The sequence below is a fragment of the Bos mutus genome, chromosome 8 (genome assembly GCF_027580195.1).
Source record: "Bos mutus isolate GX-2022 chromosome 8, NWIPB_WYAK_1.1, whole genome shotgun sequence".
NCBI classification, from domain to species: Eukaryota; Metazoa; Chordata; class Mammalia; order Artiodactyla; family Bovidae; genus Bos; species Bos mutus.
In genome coordinates, this window is record NC_091624.1 from 70,213,483 (window position 1) to 70,240,298 (window position 26,816).

At 40.2% G+C, this 26,816-nt stretch overlaps 1 long non-coding RNA gene across 6 annotated transcripts in view; it reads right to left on the reverse strand.

Annotated features, from left to right (window-relative positions):
• The window catches only part of LOC138988907 (uncharacterized), a 185,613-nt gene that overhangs the window by 24,925 nt on the left and 133,872 nt on the right, over positions 1-26,816 (reverse strand). For 5 of the 6 annotated variants that reach the window (XR_011465158.1, XR_011465162.1, XR_011465160.1 and 2 more), the window contains 8 exons: positions 15,745-15,895; positions 13,325-13,483; positions 13,020-13,224; positions 12,483-12,574; positions 10,804-11,013; positions 8,020-8,250; positions 3,164-3,380; positions 470-511 (listed from right to left, as the gene is read on the reverse strand). This is a non-coding gene — a long non-coding RNA (uncharacterized lncRNA). The remainder of the gene's footprint in view (positions 1-469; positions 512-3,163; positions 3,381-8,019; positions 8,251-10,803; positions 11,014-12,482; positions 12,575-13,019; positions 13,225-13,324; positions 13,484-15,744; positions 15,896-26,816) is intronic. The other variant, XR_011465161.1, reaches the window with a different exon arrangement.

A 26,816-nucleotide genomic window follows, 5' to 3' on the forward strand; every position in this document is an offset into this window, starting at 1 on the left:
GAAAACTGTAGTGTAACAAACTGGAAGGGCAGAGGAAGGATAAAGGATGTGAGATAACTCTTTACCACAATAGGAAGTGAATGGACATAGCATTCTGTTTGGAATGAGGAATTTAATACTAAAAGGAATAAGGAAATATGTTTAAAATAGCCCTGAAAGAATAGGACATTGCAACGATGGCCATTCGGGTACCATGGTAAATGACTGAGTGGGTGAGATAGACTCAAGGGGAGCGATGGCTGCTGCTGGGCCCCAGAGCACCAGCCTCCACGAGAAGCCTCAGGGTTAGGGGTCCAGTGTGGGGTTAGCACCACTGGAAACAATGGGAGGAAGAAATGAGCTGCCCCCTGAGCATTCTAACCCAGAGACCCTGAACATGGATCTTCCCCATCCCGGGAAGGTTCTTGGCCTGTCTGGAATAGGGCCCTGCAGGGCAACCTAATTCTAAAAATTGATGGGGAAGACTTACCTTTTTGACCTCCACCACCTTGGCTTGACACTACCATCCTTCCTATATATTCACAAGAAAAAGATTACATTTTGGGTTGAAATCATACTTTCCAAAACAGGAAGTCATGACAAAATCGGTATTTGAAGACACCTAACTGACACATAAATGAAGTGATAAATATTTCTGTTGTGCTATGATATTAAACAGATTAAAAGGACTGTGCCCATGAACAATCAGAAGAACGAGAGAGAAGGCGTGCAGGTTGCCCATGCAAGGGTGAAGCGTAAGGGAGATCTGATATTGTCTGAGCTGCAGCTGATGTTTCAAAGACAAGCCAAGCGGTGAGTACTCTAATGGCTGCCCCACAGGTATCAATGCTGGCTGGCACGCTTCCACTCCAGTGACCCATCCCTGGGGTTTGCCTCCATTCCTGAAATGGCCCCCTTTTCACTCAGGCCCCACACTGTCTTCAAAGGCTGAATAAAAAACAAGGTTAGCCAGCATGGAGGAAGTCATTTAATAAGCACTTTCCTGTCCTGGGGACAGATGTGTTTGGATTTCAGTGAAGGAACTGAAATCCCAGCAGCTGAGCTGGAGAAGGCTGCTCCAGAAGCCCGGAGGGAGATGTAGGGGTCTTATGTTTTGTACCGTCTCTTGGCAACCCTCCTGACTGCTGCTGACCCGTGGCAGAGACCCAGCTCCTTTGCAATGGGCCTTGAAGTGATCACATTTCCATCTGTGTCCAGAAGAAAGAGTGTGGAAAAGTCACAGGGACTCACTCCTTGCTTGGGTCACAGAAACACCAGACACCCGCTGAGAATGAAACCCCACACAAAATAGAAATCCATAGGTGTTTTACAGCAGCCATGGTAAATGAGGATTTTTTAAGAAACAAAGTAAGTGCAGATGATTTTTTTTTAAAAGAATGTCTGAAATCCTAAGTAAACGGTCTTTGATTTACAATGCCCGTGGATTTTTGGTGTTTTCAACAATAAGCAGGAATACTGAGTTTGGGTTTTTTTTTCAATAATAAGCAGGAATATTGAGTTTGGGGTTTCTAAAAAATGATTTCTAAAAAAATCATTTTCTAGAAAGTATTTCCACTTTCTCCCTTTTTTGCCCTCTAGATTAGAGCTATGATAAAAAAGAAGGGAGACAGAAGAAAGGAACAAATATTTGTAATGTGCTCATTCTGTGTTGGCTGAGCTCAGAAGCTTTGTCTCTATACCAAGTTCCTTCTCACAAATCCAAACCCAGACCTTTGTTTCCTCGTATGCACTGCCAGTAACAAAGAGATTACATTCCATTTATTCACAGAATTCATCTAGGACAACACCATCAGTTCAAACTGTGAGAGCGAATGCGCTTGTCTCTAAGTTATCAATTAAGATTCGTGCTGCGACTCATTTCTCTATTTTGCCAAGTATTTAAAAATCCTCATTATTCGCTGCTCCTCACCTTGCCCAGTGAAAGTTGGCAAGCACTGTTATCCTCACTTAATAACCCATGTTACCCAGGGAATAGCCTGGCTTAGAAGCTATGATACCCAAAGCTCCTGGATAAGCGCTCTGAGTCTCCTGTCTAGACTTGATGAATAATTCACAGATCTAGTTGGTAGAAGTCCAGTCAGAAGTCTGGCAGAGTTGATTGCTTCAGAGCCATGACATCCAGGGCCCTACTCTTGCCTCATTTTCCTTCTCTCTCTCTGGTGCTTCAGCTTAAGGGAAATTCTCTTCTTTCCCTATTTTTTGAAAAGTTAGGAAAGCACAAGATTAAATCCCAGCCCTCTGCTTGGTTGTTCTTTTCACACATTCAGCCAAAAAAGGAATGAAAGTGGGTCATTTGCAGAGATGTGGATGAACCCAGAATCTCTCATATAGGGTGAGGGAAGTCAGAGAAAAATAAATATTGTATATTAATGCATACATGTGGAATCTAGAAAAATGGTACAGGTGAACCTATCTCCAGGGCAGGAATAGAGACACAGATGCAGAGAATGGAGATTTGGACAAAGGGTGTTGGGGGAAGGGGAGGGAGGACGAATTGGGAGATTAGGATTAACATATATATACACTGCTGCTGCTGCTACTGCTAAGTCGCTTCAGTCGTGTCCGACTCTGTGCAACCCCATAGACGGCAGCCTCCTGGCTCCCCTGTCCCTGGGAGTCTCCAAGCAAGAACACTGGAGTGGGTTGCCATTTCCTTCTCCAATGCAGGAAAGTGAAAAGTGAAAGTGGAGTCGCTCAGTCGTGTCCGACTCTTGGCGACCCCATGGACTGCAGCCCACCAGGCTCCTCCGTCCATGGGATTTTCCAGGCAAGAGTACTGGAGTGGGGTGCCAGTGCCTTCTCCTATATATATATGTACACTACCATGTGCAAAATAGATAGCTAGTGGGAAGCTGCTGTATAGAACAGCGAGGTCAGCTTGGTGCTCCATGGCAATGGGATGGGGGTGGGAGGGAGATTCAAGAGGGAGGGGATATATCTATACATCATATAGATGATTCTCCTCTCTGTACAGCATAAACTAACACAGCATGGCAAAGCAATTTGTTACTCTTAATAAAAAATTTTTTTAATTAAAGTATTTGGACTTGTAGGACATGGGCATGTCAACTGCCTGTTGGCTTTCAGAACTATTTCTGGCTCATCCTCTATTCTGCTGTGTACTACAGGCTCCCTTGCCCTCTAGCTTCAGGTAGTTACTTACCGTTAATTGGGCTTCCCTGGTGGCTTAGATGGTAAAGTGTCTGCCTGCAATGCGGGAGACCCCGGTTCGATCCCTGGGTTGGTAAGATTCCCTGGAGAAGGAAACGGCAATCCACTCCAGCACTCTTGCCTGGAAAATCCCATGGACAGAGGAGCCTCATAGGCTACAGTCCATGTGGTCACAAAGAGTTGGACACGACTGAGCGACTTCACTTTCACTTTCACGGTATAAAGTTGGAGAGAGAGAAACAGAAAGACGATCAGATTTTTCTTTCTCTCCCTCTCACCCTTCCTTCCTATGAGTTTCCAGATCCTGGATCCCACTGGTCCCCTCTCCAGGCATCCGTGTGTGGTTCTAGCTCCTGTCAGACAATGGGCTCCCTTCCTCCCCTGTCCCTCCAACCCTGGTGGAGATAGCAGCTTCCAGCTATTACTGACCTGCAGCTTCCTTTGTTTCTCCATTTCTTGCCAGATTTTCCATCACCCTTTTAACCAATTATCTACATTAAATCCCATCTGCCTGAAATATGCAGAAGACTGTTTTCCTGGCTCTATCCTGACAGACACCATTCTTAGTTACAAGCTATAGAAACCAACCTTGACATGTTGGCAAGAAAGAATTTTTTTTATGGAAGATACTGGAGAGATCAAAGGATCTCTGGGAGGACTGGAGAGCCAGGCTCAGAAACTGCAAGGGAAGGAGCAATGCTCAAAAATCTTCAAGTGACATTGTGTGGGTGCAGGCGTGCTGGAGGTCTTGGGTCCTGCCATGTGCCACCACCAACACTGGGTGTTGGAAGGTACCATTTCAATTGTTGTCTCTGTCTCTGTTGTCTCAACAGAATCAACTCTAGGCCTTTCCTACTTCTCTATGACATTTGCTTCCAATTTAGAGAGAGTAGAGATGGATAAATCTGATGGTCAATGCCCAGGTCATGTGCCCACTTGTGGCCACAAAAGTACCTGACATTTTCCATTCCTATCATGCGAGATGGGCTCTTTTTAGGCAGAATTCCCTAAATACAGGAGAGAGACTTAGCAGCCGGAGAGACCTTGAGGGAATGAGTGATAGTTGGTCAGTTGTGTGTGACTGTTTGAGACCCCATGGACTGTAGCATGCCGGGTTCTTTTGTCCATGGAATTATCCAGGCAAGAACACTGGAGTCGGTAGCCATTCCCTTCTCCAGGGGATCTCCCCAACCCAGGAATCGAACACAGGTCTCCTGCATTGCAGACAGATTCTTTACCATCCGAGTCACCAGGGATGTTTACTATTAAGAGTCATTTCTAAGTATAAAGACAGATCAACTTAAAAAGTATCCACAGATAGATGCTTGACTTAATCTTATAATCTATAGACAATACATTAGAATATGTAATGAATCCATACACCTTTTCCAAAGGAATACCTGAGACAGAAGTAACAATAAAGTTATAAATGACAATCATCAACCAGATGAAATAATTTAGATGAAGCTTATCTCTCTTGAAGAGATGCGGACTGGGCAGATTCAAATGTAAGTAGTTTCTTTGGGAGTTATGGAAATCCCTGGAATCACTGGTAAGGAAGTGGAGAAAGAAAGATAAGAAGTGAGTGAGTGACAGTTGCTCAGTCATGCCTGACTCTTTGCAACCCCATGTAGCCTGCCAGGCTCCTCTGTTTGAGGAATTCTCCAGGCAAGATTACTGGAGTGGGTTGCCATTTCCATCTCCAAAGATAAAGAAGGGAGTGTAAATTATCCATTGAGTTATTGCTCTGGGGTAACTGGATCTAAATCCTCTAGGGAGAACATGGAGCCAGTGTAGAAGACATGCCTCAGAGTCATCCCAGGCTCTGGAAGCTGAGGTTTTCTATAACAACTATATATCCCATGCCACTGAGAGCTGCTGGGGTGGTGCTTAAATTTTCCTGCACTCATATGCGAACTGAGTGGACCTAATCAGACAGAGAAAAGCTTCAGGCAAATAAAAGCTTCCAGGGAGAGGAGTTAAAAGTTGGGCAGGTGTAAGCTGAAAAAGTAAGGGAGAAATGATGTAACAGGGACCCAGCCCCATCTGCTATGGGGGTAAGATGAATATAAAGGTCCACGAGGCACTGCTCAGCATTGAAGATACCGCAGTATCTATGACGGAAGCATTCCTGACTTCGCGACACTGGTGGTCTCAAGACATGGGAGCAGGCAAGCACAATACAGTGGGGACGAGAGCAGTAATAGAGGCCGCCTACACAGCTAGGGGTGGACCTCGGGCCGCTGAGACCCAAGAGGACAAAGACAGTATCCTACTCATTTTTGCATCTCCATTGTCTACGATGGTACCTACTCTGTATATGCTTTCTGACTCAGTACTGACCTGTCAGATGCACTCTTGGTGTGTTATATTCACTGTTTCTGTTTCGCGTTATAACCCAACAACCTAGGAGTGTCAAGGTACTCATGATTATTCCTGAACATCTGACTACCCCCAGTCATTCTTCATATATGAAAGTGAAAGTGAAGTTGCTCAGTCGCGTCCGACTGTTTGTGACCCCATGGACTGTAGCCTGCACCAGGCTCCTCCATCCATGGAATTTTCCAGGCAAGAGTACTGGAGTGGGTTGCCATTTCCTTCTTGATGTAATTTCCCTAAAAGTTTTGCCTACACAATGTGCCTCATTTCCAAGCCTGGGCTATCCCTATCAGAGAACTTAGCCTCTGGATGGTCACTGGCAACTCATTCTCATGTATCTTCAGAAACTAAGCTCTTGGAAAGCAGGAAATTTATCAGTTGTGTTTCACAATGTACACTCCGTGTCCAGGCTAGTGCTGGCACATTCTGTATGTACAAGCTTCATTTACGTCAGTGATTTTTTGGATGACTTGAATAAATGAATAAAGGTTATAGATGTTGAGTAATGACCAGTTGCACATCTAAGACATGGCAGAAGTGAGACTTGAACTGCAGTCTGTCTGACCCCCAAATATCTCCTATATTTTGCTGCACATTAAGCAACTTACCTGTCCATGGCAACTAGAAAATTTAACTTGGCTTAAAGGTGAGTATTCTGAGGTCAAAAGTAATGGGATAGGAAGTGTGTAAGAACTTATTATAATCATCAGGCTGAGGTATTATCAAGCAAAACTCTGGACCCAAAGTTGGAAGAAGGTTCTTAGAGGATTTGACAGGAATAGACAATCTTTAAAATTCCCAGAAATGAGAACACTCTTTAACACCATACACAAAAATAAAACAGATTAAAAACCTAAATGTAAGGCCTGATACTATGAAACTCTTTGAGGAAAACATAGGCAGAACACTCTGACATAAGTTGTAGCAATATCCCTTTGGATCTGTCTCCTAGAGTAATGGAATAAAAACAAAAATAAACAGGACTTAACTAAGCTTGTAAGATTTTGCACAGCAAAGGAAATCATTAAAAAAACAAGAAAATACACAGAATTGATAAAATATTTGCAAATGATGTGACCAAGGGGTTAATGTCCAAAATATACAAACAGCTTTTGCAGCTCAATATCAAAAAACCCAACCCCAAAAATGAGCAGAAGAGCATAGACATTTCCCCAGAGATGCCATACAGCTGGCTAAGAGGCACATGAAAAGATACTCAACATCACTAATTATTAGAGAATACAAATCAAAACTACAATGAGCCATCACCTCACACTGATCAGACTGGCCATCATCAGAAAAAAAAAAAAAGTGAAAAAAAAAAAACTAGTAGTAGAACTACCATATGACCCAACGATGCCATTCTGGGGCATATAGGTGAAGAAAACCATAATCTGAAAAGATACATGCCCCCAGTGTTCATTGCAGCGCTATTCACAACAGCCAAGACATGGAAGCGGTCTAGATGTGCATCAACAGATGAATGGCTAGAGAAGATGTGGTGCATATATACAGCATACTATTACTTGGCCATAAAAAAAATGAAGTAATGCAATTTGCAGCAACGTGGATGGACCTATAGATTATCATACTAAGTGAAGTTAAGAGACAAATATCGTATGATATTGCTTACACAGAGAATCTAAAAAAAATGATACAAATGAATTTATTTATAACACAGAAACAGACTCACAGATCTTGGAAACAAATTCATGGTTAGCAAAATGAAAAAGTAGGGCAGAGGGATAAATTGGGAGTTTGGGATTAAAATATATACATATTTATATGTAAAATAAACAGGCACAAAGTAGATAAACTGCATGGCACAGAGAACTATACTCAATATCTTGTAATAACCTATAATGGAAAAAAATCTAAAAAAAGAATATGTATACATATATATAACGGAATCACTTTTCTGTACACCTGAAACAAACATTATAAATCAACAATATTGAAATAAAAATTTAAAAATTTTAATATCATACCTTTTTTAAAAAATAAAATTGGTGATCTTATTGGAAGGGAGAATATGGGAGGAAGGAGAGGCAGAACATTCTCTGCAGGATAGTGAGATACTTGAAGGAGGCAGGAGTCTGGACAGTGGCAGTGGATATGCAGGAGACAGTATCAGAGCATATACACACTGCTATATATACAATAGAGAACCAACAAGGATCTACTCTATAGCACAGGGAACTCTGCTCAATAGTCTGTAAAATCCTAAATGGGAAAAGAATTTGAAAACAAAGAGATACATGTATTGCTGACTGTACACCTGAAACTAAGGCACTGTTAATCAACTATAGCTCCAATATAAAATGAAAATTTTTTTAAAAGATTTTACCATTCCAAGGTTTTATACTTAATCTCTAGGTAAAAATGCCCCCTCTAACATCAGTAACAATTGACATCGTTAGCTTACTACACCGATTTTAAAATATTGGAAATAAAGTGATAGTAAGGTACCTGATCCATCTTTTGTTGCTCCTTTAGGCACTGCAGAAAAAGTCATCTCCAAATTCTGGGTGTCAGATGTACGTGGAACCACGTTCAAAATCAGAGGAAGAGGGAGGTATAGTTTTGAAATCTTCAGTCAGAGCAATTCTTCTGCCTTATTTATCATGTTCTTATTCTTTCCTTTTGGCAGAATCAAAGCCTTGCATCCTCCATGCATGCACTTCCCACACTTTCTTGACTCTAAAATGGCCAAGCAGCAGCGTAAATTTATTAACAGCTTTTGGTTTGTGGGGGTTGGGAGGGAAAGTGCTCCATAAAATGTCCAGAGATTACAATGTACACAGCTCATTTTTAGAGTGCTAAAATGTGGCCCCAAGAAAGTCTTGGAAGTAACAGACAACACATGTAATTAAATATAAAATCTTCAAGTACTATTAATGAGAAGCCTATATATTTTGTCCAAATGTGACTACTAGATATAACTACAAAATAGTGGGAACAAAAAAAGGGGAACAACAAAAAGAGTTTTCACAGTAATTACAATTTTGAAGAAATAAACATGCATTTTAAAATTTCCTTGAAGCATGTAGACTATTTGGATTTGTTTCTGAAAACTGATAAATTGAAAAATTAATAGACTAATCAATATTTAAATATATAATAAAACAGGTGTTTTGACCATCAGTGTAAACTTTCTTGGTAAAAACTGAAGTGAAGTCACTCAGTCGTGTCCGACTCTTTGCGACCCCATGGACTGTAGCCTATCAGGCTCCTCCGTCCATGGGATTTTCCAGGCAAGAGTGCTGGAGTGGATTGCCATTTCCTTCTCCAGGGGATCTTCCCCACCCAGGGATCGAACCCGGGTCTCTGGCATTGAAGGCAGACACTTTACCGTCTGAGCCACAAAGGAAGCTAGATCTAATTTCTATGTTAACTCTTTGATTTCTGGAGGAAAAAAATGTCTGTGCGCCATCACCTTTTAAATGGAAATCCATAAATGCAAAACATCAGATTAACTGTTCATTAGTCACCTTTTGACTCAATCGCTGATTCAGAAATTCAGAAGTGGAACACTGGGTTGTAGTCATCTAGTTCTTGCTGCTTCATTATAACGGTCCAGCCAAGCCCACCCACAGTGCCCACCAACAGAGCTAGACAGGCAGTCAAAGGAGAACACTTTTCTCAAAGGATCAGCACCTGATGAACCCCTCAAGTATCTCACTCTATAATCTGAGATACCACAGGGAGAATTAAAACCAGGACAAAGACATTGAATGTATATACCAAATTAAGAGAAGGTATGGAAGAAAAACAAATACTTCTGCTTTATTGACTATTCCAAAGCCTTTGACTGTGTGGATCACCACAAACTCTGGAAAATTGTTAAAGAGATGGGAATACCGGACCACCTGACCTGCCTCTTGAGAAATCTGTATGCAGGTCAGGAAGCAACAGTTAGAACTGGACATGGAACAACAGACTGGTTCCAAATAGGAAAAGGAGTACGTCAAGGCTGTATATTGTCACCCTGCTTATTTAACTTATATGCAGAGTACATCATGAGAAACGCTGGGCTGGATGAAGCACAAGCGGGAATCAAGATTGTCAGAAGAAATATCAATAACCTCAGATATGCAGATGACAGCACCCTTATGGCAGAAAGCAAAGAACTAAAGAGCCCCTTGATGAAAGTGACAGAGAAGAGTGGGAAAAGTTGGCTTAAAGCTCAACATTTAGAAAACTAAGGTCATGACATCTGGGTCCCATCACTTCATGGCATATAGATGGGGAAACAGTGTCAGACTTTATTTCGGGGGGCTCCAAAATCACTGCAGATGGTGACTGCAGCCGTGAAATTAAAAGATGCTTGCTCCTTGGAAGGAAAGTTATGACCAACCTAGATAGCGTATTAAAAAGCAGAGACATTACTTTGCCAACAAAGGTCTGTCTAGTCAAGGCTATGGTTTTTCCAGTAGTCATGTATGGATGTGAGAGTTGGACTATAAAGCAAGCTGGGTGCTGAAGAATTGATGCTTTTGAACTGTGGTGTTGGAGAAGACTTGAGAGTCCCTTGGACTGCAAGGAGATCCAACCAGTCCATCCTAAAGGAAATCAGTCCTGAATATTCACTGGAAGGACTGACGTTGCAGCTGAAACTCCAATACTTTGGCCACCTGATGCAAAGAACTGACTCATTGGAAAAGGCCTGATGCTGGGAAAGATTGAAGGCAGGAGAAGAGGACAACAGAGGATGAGATGGTTGGATGGCATCACCGACTCAATGGACATGAGTTTACTAACTCTGGGAGTTGGTGATGGACAGGGAGGCCTGGTGTGCTGCAGTCCATGGGGTCGCAAAGAGTCGGACACAACTGAGCAACTGAACTGAACTGAACTGTGGAAAAAAAACACTAAGATCAAGAATACAGCGATACAGCAGGGGTCGGTGGGGGCAGATATATGGCAGAAACCAACACAAAATTGTAAAGCAATTATCCTCCAACTAAAAATATTTTATAAAAGGATAAACAAGCAAAAAAACACACGCCCAAACTTTACATCATGGAGACTAAGACTAGAAAATACCCTGATATTCTGTTGCCTCCTCTTTTGCCAATAGCTGAGCCCTAATCAACCTCAGGGCCAGAAGCACACTCAGACCCATCTTAACGTATTTCCTCAAAAAACCACTCCAAACAATGGGAAATAGAACCAAGACAGAATTCTTTGCCCCCACCCCTGCCGCTGATATCTCCCATTTATCTTGTATCCGGGCTACACTGAGCTACTCACCATCCTGAAGTGTGCCAGGCAGCTTCAAACATCTGTGCCTTTGTTTCTTCTGTTTCCTCTATCTGTAGATATTTTTGTATCCTATGTGGTTCTACTCGCAAAAAAATTCCAGTTTTATGAGGCAAGCCCCATTCATATCCTCTAACCATAATTAATTGTTAATAGGTGTTCCTTTATTTCAAGAGTTCCAGCTAGAGGGGCCTGAAGGATCTAGAAGAAAAAGTTTACCAAGTAATGAAAGTAATCATTATATATAACATTTATATATATAATACATTTCAGCCCAAACACAAAGCTGAAGAGGAAAATAATGATGAGATTTATGAACCAGAATTTCTTTCCCCATTTTGTTTATAAGCTGTAGCTTCTACTATAAATATATAAAAGTTTAGGGTAAGCCTGGATTCCTATTGTAAAATGTAATAAGGATAGAAATTCAAGCATAATATCACTTTGTTCTGGGCTATAAAAACTCTATCAAGGCAGAACATCTTACCTTACAAAAGTAACTTCAAAAGTTAGCAAATATTCCCATTCAGTCAATCCCACCCTGGGCCAACACCCAGAATTATAAGAGGAACTTTTGAAGAGTATGGATTTCTTGGCTTCATTCATGGCCTGTGAGCCAGCATTTTGGGGTAGTGGGTCCAAGAATTAGTATTTTATAAAGGCTCCCCTAGGAGAAGGCAATGGCACCCCACTCCAGTACTCTTGCCTGGAAAATTCCATGGATGGAGGAGCCTGGTAGGCTGTAGTCCATGGGGTCGCTAAGAGTCGGACACGACTGAGCGACTTCCCTTTCACTTTTCACTTTCATGCATTGGAGAAGGAAATAGCAACCCACTCCAGTGTTCTTGCCTGGAGAATCCCAGGGATGGGGGAGCCTGGTGAGCTTCCGTCTATGGGGTCTCACAGAGTTGGACACAACTGAAGCGACTTAGCAGCAGCAGCAGCAGGTGAACTGAAGAACAATCAGGTTTACTGACTTAACTGATGGTTTTAATAATTGTCTGAGCTGGGCATATCAGTAAATGTTCTTTACAAGGACACATCAATAAACGTAAGCATTGGCGGGGGTGGTCACAATATCTGAATTCCATTTATGATGTCAGTTTCAGGAAAGATACGGGCACCAAGCTTGCTTTGTTTGCTACTTTGGCATTGTAGTAATGGGAGAAAAAGGACTGGAAAAAGTTTTAAGTCTCTAGCAAATTCCTAAAGAATGAAATGCTGACTGAGCTTAAAAGAAATGTTTCATGGCTGTCTTCAGTCTAAACAAGAAAATATTTGGGGGCAAAACTTTGTTAAAATTCACTTTGACTGATTTATCCAACCATGAATAAAGACTGTTTTTTCACACTTTAAAAGGCAGTGTGAAACTCTGTTTTTCTTTTATTTTTCACATGTCAATCACCAAAAGAGCTTAGTTTATAAGACTTTTGTTACATGATGACTACATCTTCTTAAATGAGAGAAGAACTTGGTTATGTTCAAAGAAATAAAAATTAATAGTAATAGAGTTTCTAAAAATTAGAATCCCTGCAGATCTAATTTACTGCTGATTTGGGGCTAATAATTCATATCGTAAAATAAAGGGAGATGTGAACCTAGTAGGCTCCATTAATTGGATGTTTCCTGACCATTCTCTAAGTGCTACTCTATGGGTAATCTATACATACCTGGTGATTAGTCCACTGTTAATATGTTTTCTTGTGTGCATGCCTCAGTGGGAACCGAGGACACTAGGGATCCAAGTGAATCCTTAATGAACCTTAATAGAAAATGATAAATGCGTCTGACTTTTCACATATTAAACTTAACATAGACTTGAATAAAGTGTGGCTGGTAGGTTATAAGAACACCAAAGTGCATTTAAGGAGAATATTTGAAATTGTGTTGCAAACCATACATTTTCATGAATCTCCTTTCTGGGCTCTTTTGTTGTATTTGAGAAGTAAGCTCAGAGGCAAAAATAATACACCAGTTTCCTGAATCCAATCAATAAAAATAGACTTTGTCCCTATAAAGTGTCAATCTGCCTTTTAGGCTACGATAAAGTTGACAGTACTCAGGAAAGCTGATTTAAAAACTATGGCTGTGCTAAGCATGAATAATACTACAATACTGAAATTCTTTTGGTTCCTTACATAAGAATTCACAGCTCTCACAATGCATGAATATGGTTTCCAGAGTAAAGGTAAAGTTGCAACACTCACAATCAGCTGGGCAGGCAAGCAGCTCTGGGCTGTTTTCCGTCTTTGCTCTGCGGCTGTGTAGTGCAGACCACGTCAGTAAAGAGAGGCCTTACTGGGCCAGGTTGTATTTTCCAAAAATGGCCACGTTAGTATTTCCAGTCCCATGTGCTCTCGTAGAACTTGCTACTTGCCCAGCAAGAGATAGAGTTCATTTTACCTTTTTTCCCTTGATGAACAGAATGTGAAGAAAGTGATCTCTGTAACTTTGGAGGTTAAGTTAAAAAAGTTGACACAGCTTTCACCCAACTCTCTCTTGGGACACTCACCTTTGGAACCTGGTCACCATATTGCGGGGAAGATGAGCAGCTGTATGGAAGGGCCACATGGAGGTTTTCCAGCCACATCCCAGACAACAGTCAGCGTCAGCTGCCAGACACGTGAGTGCCCTTCAGATGATTCTGCCTTCAGCCTTCCAGTCATCCCACCTGATGTCCAGTAAAACAGAGACAAAATGTCTCTATCACACCCTGACTCCGCCCCACCCAAACTGCAAATCTGTGAGCAAAATAAACCCTATCATTAAGCCACAGGAGTGGTTTGTTTTGTAGCAACTGGAATACCTATCAAGTGTCTTGATTCTATTTCATCTTCTATCAACAATTGAAGTCACTTTCATCAGGAAAACAATAACTATTTAATAATGATTCTGTCTACAACGATTCATATATTCTGGTAACTGCTGTTTGTCTGCTATGCGTTTGGTCACTGTTGGACTGACATCATATGAGATAGCTCTGCGTGTGCAACTTGGACAGTGCAAATTTATTTAAAAATTATAAAATTAATTCATACTCATGATTCAAAATTCAAACTGTACAGATTTTTAGTAAAGAAAAAGTCCCATTTTGTTAACTTCTTCTCAATCTCACATCTTTTCGAGGTAACCATACCAAATCCAGTGTGTATCCCTGCAGACCCTTCCCTGCTTTTCTTTACCTTTACACATACACAGTCACTCACTCATAAATATGTATCTTGAACATCCTCCCGCGCTGCCCAGAGATGATGGTTTCTTTTTAGTATGTTGTTAAAGCACTATCATACATAATACTGATGATAATTATGATCAGGACATAAGGATAAATGTTGATGCTTTTGAACTATGGTGTTGGAGAAGACTCTTGAGAGTCCCTTGGACTGCAAGGAGTCCATCCAACCAGTCCATCCTAAAGGAAATCAGTGCTGAATATTCATTGGAAGGACTGATGTTGCAACTGAAATGCTAATACTTTGGCCACGTGATGCGAAGAACTGACTCATTGGAAAAGACCCTGATGCTGGGAAAGATTGAGGGCAGGAGGAGAAGGGGACCGCAGAGGATGAGATGGTTGGATGGCATCACCGACTCAATGGACATGAGTTTACTAACTCTGGGAGTTGGGGATGGACAGAGAGGCCTGGTGTGCTGCAGTCCATGGGGTCATAAAGAGTCAGACACGACTGAGTGACTAAAGTGAACCAAATACATGTACTGTGGAAATATATGTATGTGCACAAAGACACATGGGCATATATAGATCTTCACTGAGGACTCTTCATACATAATGGGCTTCCCTGGTGGCTTAGTGGTAAGGAACCCACCTGCCAGTGCAGGAGACAGGGATTCTATCCCTGTGTCAGGAAGATGCTCTAGAGAAGGAAATGGCAACCCACGGCAGTATTCTTGCCTGAAGAATCCCATGGACAGAGGAGCCTGTTGAACTTTTGTCCATGGGGACACAAAAGAGTCAAATACGACTTAGCGACTAAACAATGGCAACTACATACATAATAAATATTTCCTTTAAATAGGACTGGTGGGAGGGTTAGCGGGAGATGAGGAAGAAAGTATAAATAATGAAAGCATGTATAAAATAGATACACATGCTTTAAAGCACAGGATTCTTAGCTTCGTGCTCTGTGATGAACTAGATGGGTAGGATTTAAGGGTGGGTGGGAGGGAGTTCCAAGAAGGGGGTGATACATGTATACACATGCTGATTCACTTCATTGTACAGCAGAAACAACATTATAATGCAATTATACTCCAATCAAAAAATAAAACTATGCTTTAGAGAAAAAAAAGATAGGATTCCAGGCTTTGTTTTCTGTCAGTGGAAGAAAAATCATACCTGCAAGGTGGCTGCCACCAAAATTAACCAGCTACCCAGATAAATATAAGCAGCTTACACATTTTAGGCCTAAAAGACCCAAGAAGCATGATAATGATCAGGTCGGGGACAAAAGCATTCCTGGAGAGCAAAACTATGGACATTATTTAACCATCATAACATGCGCCAGGTTTCGGGTCACTGACAATAATTATGATTTGTAGAATGATAGATGTCAGCATGGCACTTCCCCAATTCCATCTGTCCTTAAAATACAAATGCTTCCCAGAGTAGATTTATCTTTTCAATTAACCTTCTTGTAGGTGCCAAGAAATTCTTTTGGGTTAGGCTGGTATGAAGGAGATGAATAATAGTGGTATTGGTGTTGATTTACTCACCAGTTATTCTTTAGGGCTGGTCCCTTCCAGTGCTGGGCTAACAAATGAATATTTAGTTGAATATTCTTTTTTTTTTTTTTGAAATCTTTTTCTGAGTTTTTGAAATTTCAGGAAATGTTGAGAATCCCTGTTCTGTTTCTATGAAAAAAATTAGGGTATTATAAATAATGGTGTGGCTTTTGTGAGAGGCATACTCACCACTGAAAAGTAGATATCCTGTGATTCCTTGCTTCTGAGACATACCAGGAATTTCCAACACTGAAAAAATGTAGCCATCATTCTCATAGTATTTCCAAAATCAAAGGTACTGGGAAAATGCAAAGAAGTCAGGAGGAAGCCATGTATTCCCCTGTAGAAATAAAAAAATAAATAAAATTAAAGGAATGCCTAAGAAAATTTTTAGCATGCCATGGCTTTTGCAGATCAGCAAAACAAATTATTAAGAAATCTTAAGAGTGGAAAAAAATCAAAGCAAGGCACATTACGAAAGTGCAAGAGTGAGTCAATATTAGTAAAAATCTATTAATATAATTCACTAAGTTATAAGCCAAAAAATAAAAATGACTTTCTTCTCCTTCTCATCATACCCCTCTTTCCTTTCTGACTTACTCAGCCCAAAAGCCAGCATCTAGGGCCAGGAATAGATGGGTGTAGATTAGCTCTTGAGTGCTGCAAGAAGGGCAAACACAGGGGAGGCAGGAGTGGGGCTAAACAGAAGACTGGTTTTACACAAGAATTTTATCACATATGTAACACTCTTAAGGATAATAAAGGTCAGATTTCTTACTCTCAGAGGATGGATATACAAATCTGGAAAGGCAGAAACCTCAAACTACTGAGTTGGATTAAAGTAAAAGTATCACTATAAAGAAGCACAAGCTGGAATCAAGATTGCCGGGAGAAATATCAATAACCTCAGATATGCAGATGACACCACCCTTATGGCAGAAAGTGAAGAGGAACTAAAGAGCCTCTTGATGAAGGTGAAAGAGGAGAGTGAAAAAGTTGGCTTAAAGCTCAGCATTCAGAAAACGAAGATCATTGGCATCTGGTCCCATCACTTCATGGCAAATAGATGGGGAAACAGTGGATGACTTTATTTTTGGGGGGCTCCAAAATGACTGCAGATGGTGATTGCAGCCATGAAATTAAAAGACGCTTACTCCTTGGAAGGAAAGTTATCACCAACCTAGATAGCATATGCAAAAGCAGAGACATTACTTTGCCAACAAAGGTCTGTCCAGTCAAGGCTATGGTTTTTCCAGTGGTCATGTATGGACGTGAGAGTTGGACTGTGAAGAAAGCTGAGCGCCAAAGAATTGATGCTTTTGAACTGTGGTGTTGGAGAAGACTCTTGAGAGAGTTCCTTGGACTGCAAGGAGATCCAACTAGTCCATTCTAAAGGAGATCAGTCCTGGGTGTTCTTTGGAAGGACTGATGCTAAAACTGAAACTCCAGTACTTTGGCCACCTCATGCGAAGAGTTGACTCATTGGAAAAGACCTTGATGCTGGGAGGGATTGGGGGCAGGAGGAGAAGGGGACGACAGAGGATGAGATGGCTGGATGGCATCACCGACTCGATGGACGTGAGTCTGAGTGAACTCCGGGAGTTGGTGATGGACAGGGAGGCCTGGCGTGCTGCGATTCATGGGGTCGCAAAGAGTCAGACACAACCGAGCGACTGAACTGAACTGACTGATCACTATAAAATCATGGCTTTCAATATATGGATGGATGGATGAGTGAGTGAGTGAGCGAAGTCGCTCAGTCATGTCCGACTCTTTGCGACTCCATGGACTGTAGCCTACAAGGCTCCTCTGTCCATGGAACTTTCCAGGCGAGAGTACTGGAGTGGGTTGCCATTGATAGATACAGATATTAATAACATAGAGAACCACACAGACATAAGAGAGTGTACATATATAGGAATTTACGTATATTCTTTAGCTCAGTCCACTGAGAAGGATGTGAAGCAGTGAAACCCTTCAAATCAGAGAGAATTCTTTAGAGACCAACTCTTGGTTTCTAAGTAGCATTTTCTTCTAAGAGGGACCAGAGCTTCTTGGGAAAATGGCTGATTCTAGCGCTGGAGAAAGCAGAACACAAAACAAACTGGAGCATTTTCTTACACCAGAGAATCATTTGGAATTACTCACACCATGAAGGGGATATACTAAAAGGACATAGAATGCCAATTTGAGAAGATCCATGGGTCAAATCTGGGTAAACTGACATCAAAAAGGTAATTTTAGTAACAAATCATAACATGGCAAATTAAATGTTAAAACATAGGTTCATACTAATAAATGAATACAACTTTGACGATGAATGGATTTTTATACCCTTCCAAAGTAACTTTCCATAAAATAAAATTATTCAGTAGGGAAAGGAATAATAAGTTTATAGGAGAGAAACCTGACAGATAACATCTTAATCAACTGATCAAATTGAACATCATTGGTAATGGGACAAATCAAAATCATGTATCACATGATAAGATACAATGCAAAGAACACAGTATTCCTTCTGTGAGATTTCCAGCTCTGATGCATAAGCTGAATGTAATCATGGGGAAATATCAGACAATCTAAAATTGAGAATAACCTACAAAATAATTGGCCCATAATTTTCAAAACTGTCAAGGTCAATAAAGCCTAGAAAAAGACTGAACCACTGTTCCATATTGAGGAGACCAAGGGGACATGATAAGTAAGTGCAAATACAAGTATTTTCTTTAATAACAGCTTCATGAAGATAAAATTCATAACACATAAATTTCACCCTTATAAAGTACACGCTTTGATGTTCTTTTTACAATGTTCAGAGATGTGCAACCATCACCACCACTTAAAAACACTTTTATCACCCCAAAAAAGAAGCCTTGTGCCCAGTAGTAGTCACCCCTATTCCCTCTCCCAATATCCCCCAATCCCTAGGAACACTAATCTACTTTCAGTCTACGGATTTTCCCATTCTTGGCCTTTCATATAAATGGAATCACATAATATGTGATCTTTTGTATTAATATAATAACTGGCTTCTTTCATTGAGCATAATATTGTCACTCAGAGGTAGAGCATATGATTGCACTTCATTCTTTCTTTTGGCTGAATAAAATTCCATTACATGGAGCTAACACATTTTGTTTATCTATTCATCAATTGATAGACATCTGGGGTTGTTCCCATTTTTGGACTGTTATGAATAATGCTGCTATAAACATGTGTATACTTTTTTGTATGGGTAGCATGTGATTCTGAACTGGGTATTATCAGGATGTGGTTGGAACATATGACAGAACTTGAATGGAATCTACATATTAGATGTTAGCAATGTTTCAGTGTTTAGTTTTGGTGGCTGTACTTTGATAATGCAAGAGAATATTTCTGGTTTGTAGGAAATATACACAAGGTACTTAGAGTTTGTGACTATTATGTCAGCCACAAACTCTCAAATGGTTCCAGAAAAATAGTTATTTGTATTATAGTCACAACTCTTCTCTAAATTTGCAATTGTTTCTAGAGAAAGAGAGCTCACGAGGGAGAGACCACATTCATATAAACAGATACTAAAATATATTTGATAAAATTCAGAAATTATTCTTTTAAATTGTAAAAATAGCTGAATAAATTGACATTTACTTAGCAAATGCATATTTGTTTTGATACATATCTCAAACAAAAGCCAGTATCATGCTTAATAATTAAACGTTAAGGTATTCCTAATAAAGTCACAAACAAGGATGTCCATTATCACCGCTATTATATATCATTGTCCTTGAATTTCTAGCTAGCACAATAAGACAAAAATAGATATGAAATTCAAATGTAAGTTAAAAAACATTTCAAATGAGTATGAATGCTTAGTAAGCTCACCAGTTAAATAACACATACACACACAAATAATTTTTCTATAAATCAAGAATAATCTGATAGAAGACTTAGATAGAATCTGATAGAATGCATCTGATAGAATGCATCTACTTATAATGAAATAAAAAGCCAAAAAGCAAATAAACTGAGAAAATTGGGGGAGATAAATATTCTTTGCACTAAAATAACTACTCCAAGCCATAAAGCCATTAAGAAAAAATAAAAATGCCCTAGTAGAAAAATGGAAACTGGTATGAAAAGTTAATTCTCCAAAAGAAGATGGCAATAGACAAGTGAAAAAAATGTTCACTCTCTTATTAAAATGCAAATTAAAACAACAAAATATTACTTGTTTTTGTTCTTCAAACTGTCAAACATTTTTATGAGTGCAAGTGTGTAGAGAAATCGGTATTCTTGCTGTTGCTGATAATACATCCACACTAGTACAGTATTTCTAGAAGACAGTATGACTTATACAAACTAAATTTTAAATATTATATCTTTTAGTCCAGTAATTTCACTTCTAGGAATTCACCTTAACAAAAAATGTAAATATATTTATGTTCTTGATTCACAGACATAGAAAACAAACTTACGGTTACCGAAAGGGAAAGAGTGTGGAAGAGGGATGGATTAGGAGTTTGAAATGAATAGATTTACACTACCTTATATAAAATAGATAAGCAATAAGGATTTACTGTATAGCCTCAGACGGTAAAGAATCTGCCTGCAATTCAGGAGACGGGGGTTCAATCCCTGGGTTGGGAAGATCCCCTGGAAAAGAGAATGGCAACCCACTCCAGTGTTCTTACCTGGAGAATCCCATGGACAGAGGAGCCTGATGGGCTAGAGTCCATGGGGTGGCAAAGAGTTTGATGTGACTGAGTATACAGCAAATACATAAGGAACTATATTCAATATCTTATAATAACCTATGATTGAAAAGAATCTGAAGAATATATATATATATATATATCGACATATATATAACTGAATCACTTTGCTGTACAAATTAACAATACTGTAAATCAACTATAATTCAATAATTTTTTTAAATTTAGGTTCATGGATGTTTATTAAAGCATTAATCATAATGACAAAAAAATCACAACCTAAATGTCCAACAGCAGAGGACTAGTTGACTAGTCTGTCAAATTTTGATATGACTATAAAAATGTTATATGAAACATGTTCACAGAGGACAGTTCAGCATTATTGCAAAATGCCATCCATAATACATATCCATCCCTATGCTATAAACAATTGGTTTATACATATCAACCTGTTAATAATGGTCATTTTGCTTGTTCACATTTTCCACTTTTCCCAAAATTTATTTCTATAACCAGAGAAGTCATCACATCTTCTTTAAAAAGAAAAAAAAGAAAAAGGTCCAGAAGTGTTAGATAAGTCAATAACATGCAGTGAGAAAAAACAGAGCTTTTTCTTTTTAAAAACTTTTTATATTGTATTGGGGTATAGATGATTAACAAACCATGTTGTGACAGTTTCAGGTGAACAGCGAAGGGACACAGCCATACATACATAAGTTGTCCATTCCCCCCCAGACTCCCTCCCATCCAGGCTGCCACATAACATTGAGCAGAGTTCCATGTGCTATACAGTAGGTCCTTGTCGCTTATCCATTTTAAACATGGCAGTATGTACATGTCCATCCCCAAATCCTCAGCTATCCCTTCCCCGCATCCTTTCCCCTGGCAACCATAAGCTTGTTTTCCAAGTCTGTGAGAATAACAGGGCTTTTTCTTATCAACCAAGTTCTGCTCTGGATCTGAAGTCTCAAGTGACTGCCAACCAACCACAACTGAGGCCTCTCTGAAGAAGTGGAGGTAGGTCATAAGCCCACTTTACATTTTGATATTTGGACAAATCTTGGAATGTTGTGTTCAGCTAGGAGAGGTACACAAAAGTACAGTTTTCTGGAGAGTCTGGTTTTCTCCCTCTGGGAGAGAACCAGAGGATTCTATGATTAACAGCCAAAGGAGATGAAGAGCTTTAATCCATTGAAAAGAAGAATTAAGGGGAAGATGTAAAATGCTCTTCAAATTTTCCAAGTGGCTGTCATGAGAAAGAGAGATTTGATTTATTATCCTAGTGGTTCCAAAAACAGAACAAGAACCAATGCACAGAAATTTCCCAGATAGTATCTGGGGACAAGGGAAAACTGTAAGATGGAACGTGCTCTCTAACTCTCCAGCTCCTCCATCCACTTAGGCTTCCAAGTCTTCTTTTGCTACTCCTCTTCCATGACCTACTGAATATCCATGTTAATAATTTGTTACTAATGGCAGAAGACCTAAGGGTGATTTGTGATAGAGTGGTATAATATGCTTGCAAATTAATATAATCTGATGAATGATTATATTCCATATTGGTGGGAATTTATTGGAGGAGGAATCCTCCTGAAATTCATTGACAGGTAAATGAGCGTGAATGCAACCATGTATACTCTCCTTGAACCCAATGAATGAGAACAAATCAAAAGCTCTGACCTTCCTATCTGATTCTCATTCATCAGTCTTACACTCGAGATGGCAATCTTAGGCTGCCTTCCCATCTTTCAGACTACTGCCGAGGGAAAAATGGCATCCTGCCTTCCAAGCGGCACCTTCACATTATTGGTCCTGTCCTCTGGGACATGACCTTCCAACTCTCCATTGCTGATAGTCCAAAACTGCTAACAATAGTGGAGACATAATCAGACCTCAAGCATAAGACAAGAACCAGAGCATTTAATGACAACTGGATCTTAAATGATGGGAAAATTAGATTTCACTTCCCTGGTAGCTTTATCTTCCAGTTTCCCAACTCACAATCCTTTATCTTGTGGAATAACCAACTGCCTCCAGCACTCCATAAACACAAGCCTTTCCACACCTTCCTGTTACCTCCATCTGGAATGCCCTTTAGATTTGTTATTGCCTGGATAACCTCTGTCCATCTTTGACTCGGCTCAGGATGCATCTGCTCCTCCAGGCAGCCTTCCTTCAATCCCAGGCTCTGTGGCATGCTTCCCCGCTGCATCCCGTTTGAATCTCCACTGTATCATCTTAGACCAAGTGCTGTCCAAGAGAAACCTAACAGGGGCCACATGTATTTAATAGCACAGTTTTTAAAAATTAAAAAGAAACAAGTGAAATTAATTTTAAGTATTTTATTTAGCCCAGCATATCCAGAGCTTCCCTGGTGACTTAGATGGTATAGAATCTGCCTGCAATGCAGGAGACCCAGATTCAATCCCTGGGGTTGGGAAGATTCCCCTGGAGAAGGAAATGGCAACCCACCCCAGTATTCTTCCCTGGGAAATCCCATGGACAGAGGAGGCTTGTGGGTTACAGTCCACAGGGTTGCAAAGAGTCTGACACGACTGAGTGACTAACACACACACAATCCAGAATGTTATCATTTCAACAGATAGTATCATACTAAAAATTGTCTATTAGCTATTTCACATTCTTTTACCGTTTCAAGCCTTCAAACTCCACTGTGTTTTTTACATGTAGAGAACATCTTATTTCGGACCAGCCACATTTTAAGTGCTGAATAGTCACTCATGGCTAGTAATGACTGTGCCAGACAGCCAAACCTTAAGCTGAAATAATCTGCTCATGGGTTTGCCTCCGCTACTGGAAGACAAGCCACTCAAGGACAAATTCAGTTTCTTGCCTCTGGTTTCATCAGCGTTGCATCAGTGCCTGACATCCACTGAGTGTTCAGCTAATGTTTGCTAAACTAAACTGAAGGTATTTTGAGAGAAGGTGGAATTTTAGCAGCTGCTCAAATGAAGAGCAGCTTATGTGTACTTATAATAATAATGGTGATAGGAATAATGGCTGCTATTTTGGTCTTGGACTTCATGTTCTTTGCTTTTTAACTATATTATTTAGTCCTCACAACAACCCCATGTACTAGGTAGCATTATTACCTCCACTTTATGGCTAAAGAAAATTGCCCCAAATCATACTGCTATTAAGTGGAAGAGCCAGGACTTCCTGAAATAGTTACAGAAAAGCAAACAACAAACACACATCCCATAATAAATACAAAGTTGAAAGAAAATAAATGATATTCACAGATGTGATAAACCTATTCCAATAGGTAAACCTATTCTTGAATCTCCTTTACCAACTTCACCACCATCTTTTTTGGAGGTTTCATGATCTGCTGAGCTTTACTTTATCCAGGTGTACCTCTTTCCACGTTCCTGAACCAGATCTTTCTGATTTGAAATTACGTATCTTTCAAGATTGCCTTCTTAGCTGCTTGCATTCTGCCTGTCTTGTCAACATGGCAGTGCTTTTCACAAACCACTCCAGTGAACAGTCATCTTTGGGTATGGAGAGAGAGTGGGGTATAAGCTGTTTTCCTCCGCACACTTCCCCCAGAGGACCCCTCCATCTCGCTCACATGGCCTGGGGCGAGGAGGGCTGGGAGGGAGGTGAGCCATCACTGCTGATGTGCGCTTTGCGTACGGAAACTAGGCTGAACTGTGCTTAAGGAAAATGATAGATAGATTTCCAGTTTTGTGTGTGAGTGTGTACAAAAATTCCATTATCTCTAAACCACAGGAACCAGAACCACATCTGGCAAAGGAAATAAAGCTGGAGACGCAAGGAAAGAATAGATTAGGAGAAGCCTTGAAAGCAGGCCGCTGCATTTAGATTTGATGTGGTGGGAAATAAAGAGCCCTCGGGGGTTTCTGAGCAAGGGAGTGATGTGATGAAAACAGTGATTAAGGAAGATGAAATGCAAGCGGGATGAATTAAAGGGCGGGACTAGGATCTGACAGGAGGCAGTCACCCGGGTGCTGGGAGACAGACAGTGAGAGAGAAAGCCAGGGGATTAGGAAAGGCAACCGTGATTCTCCATGAATGAACACACACCATCCTGAAGTCACTTTACTACCAAGTTACCACCAGCTCTTTATGCTCTTACCCTATTTGGAAAGGCAAAAATAAACCCACGAGGAGCTGAGTGTTTTCATTAAAATGATAATAAAATTTCATCTCTGTGAATGTAATGGTTTAAATGTATGTGCACCCTGCTGAGTAAATGGGCTTCACCGTGAGCCAGTGGAACAGTTAGCAGGCAGAAATGGAGCTCAGAGAGATTGATATTAGGCTTTCATTCACAAATAAACAAATACGGTGAAAACAAAGCAGTTTTTTATGGAGAAAAATAAACATCATAAGATACCACTTATATGTGGAATCTAAAAAAATATCATACAAATAAACTTATATACAAACCAGAAACAGACTGAGACACAGGAAACAAATTTATGATTACCAAAGAGGGAAGGGAGGGATAGGAGCAGGAGGGATAAAGAGTTTGGGAATAAGAGATGCACACAATTATATATAAAACAGATAAATAACAAAGTCCTACTATACAGCACAGGAAACTATATTCGATATCTTGTGATAACCTATAATGGAAAGAATCTGAAAAAGAATATATATAATATAGGATGCTTTTGAATTTTGGAGCTGGAGAAGACTCTTAAAAGTCCCTTGGACAGCAAGGAGATCAAATTAGTCAATCCTAAAGGAAATAAATTCTGAATATTCATTGGAAGGACTGATGCTAATACTTTGGCCACCTGATGCAAAGAGTAGACACATTGGAAAAGACCCTGATGCTGGGAAAGATTAAAGACAAAAGGAGAAGCAGGCAGCAGAGGATGAGATGGTTAGATGGCACTGACTCAAGGCATATGAATTTGAGCAAACTGTGGGAGATAGCGAAGGACAGGGAACCCTGGTGTGTTGCAGTCCATGGAGTCACAAAGAGTCAGACATGACTTAATGACTGAACAACAATATATATATATATATTTTTTTATTCTTCCAATTTTATTTTATTTTTTAAACTTTACATAATTGTATTAGTTTTGCTAAATATAAAAATGAATCCACCACAGGTATACATGTGTTCCCCATCCCGAACCCTCCTCCCTCCTCCCTCCCCATACCATCCCTCTGGGCCGTCCCAGTGCACCAGCCCCAAGCATCCAGCATCATGCATCGAACCTGGACTGGCAACTCGTTTCCTACATGATATTTTACATGTTTCATTGCCATTCTCCCAAATCTTCCCACCCTCTCCCTCTCCCACAGAGTCCATAAGACTGTTCTATACATCAGTGTCTCTTTTGCTGTCTCATACACCGGGTTATTGTTACCATCTTTCTAAATTCCATATATATGCGTTAGAATACTGTATTTATGTTTTTCCTTCTGGCTTACTTCACTCTGTATAATAGGCTCCAGTTTCATCCACCTCATTAGAACTGATTCAAATGTATTCTTTTTAATGGCTGAGTAATACTCCATTGTGTATATGTACCACAGCTTTCTTATCCATTCATCTGCTGATGGACATCTAGGTTGCTTCCATGTCTTGGCTATTATAAACAGTGCTGCGATGAACATTGGGGTACACGTGTCTCTTTCCCTTCTGGTTTCCTCTGTGTGTATGCCCAGCAGTGGGTTGCTGGATCATAAGGCAGTTCTATTTCCAGTTTTTAAGGAATCTCCACACTGTTCTCCATAGTGGCTGTACTAATTTGCATTCCACCAACAGTGTAAGAGGGTTCCCTTTTCTCCACACACTCTCCAGCATTTATTATTTGTAGACTTTTGGATCGCAGCCATTCTGACTGGTGTGAAATGGTACCTCATAGTGGTTTTGATTTGCATTTCTCTGATAATGAGTGATGTTGAGCATCTTTTCATGTGTTTGTTAGCCATCTGTATGTCTTCTTTGGAGAAATGTCTATTTAGTTCTTTGGCCCATTTTTTGATTGGGTCGTTTATTTTCTGGAGTTGAGCTGTAGGAGATGCTTGTATATTTTGAGATTAGTTGTTTGTCGGTTTGCTTCATTTGCTATTATTTTCTCCCATTCTGAAGGCTGTCTTTTCACCTTGCTAATAGTTTCCTTTGATGTGCAGAAGCTTTTAAGGTTAATTAGGTCCCATTTGTTTATTTTTGCTTTTATTTCCAATATTCTGGGAGGTGGGTCATAGAGGATCCTGCTGTGATGTATGTCGGAGAGTGTGTTTTTTTTTTTTTTTTTTACTTTTTATATTTTATTTTATTTTTAAACTTTACAATATTGTACTAGTTTTGCCATATATCAAAATGAATCCACCACAGGTATACATGTGTTCCCCATCCTGAACCCTCCTCCCTCCCAACCTCCCATACCATCCCCCTGGGCCTTCCCAGCGCACCAGCCCCAAGCATCCAGCATCGTGCACTGAACCTGGACTGGCATCTCGTTTCATACATGACATTTCACATGTTTCAATGACATTCTCCCAAATCTTCCCACCCTCTCCACAGAGTCCATAAGACTGTTCTATACATCAGTG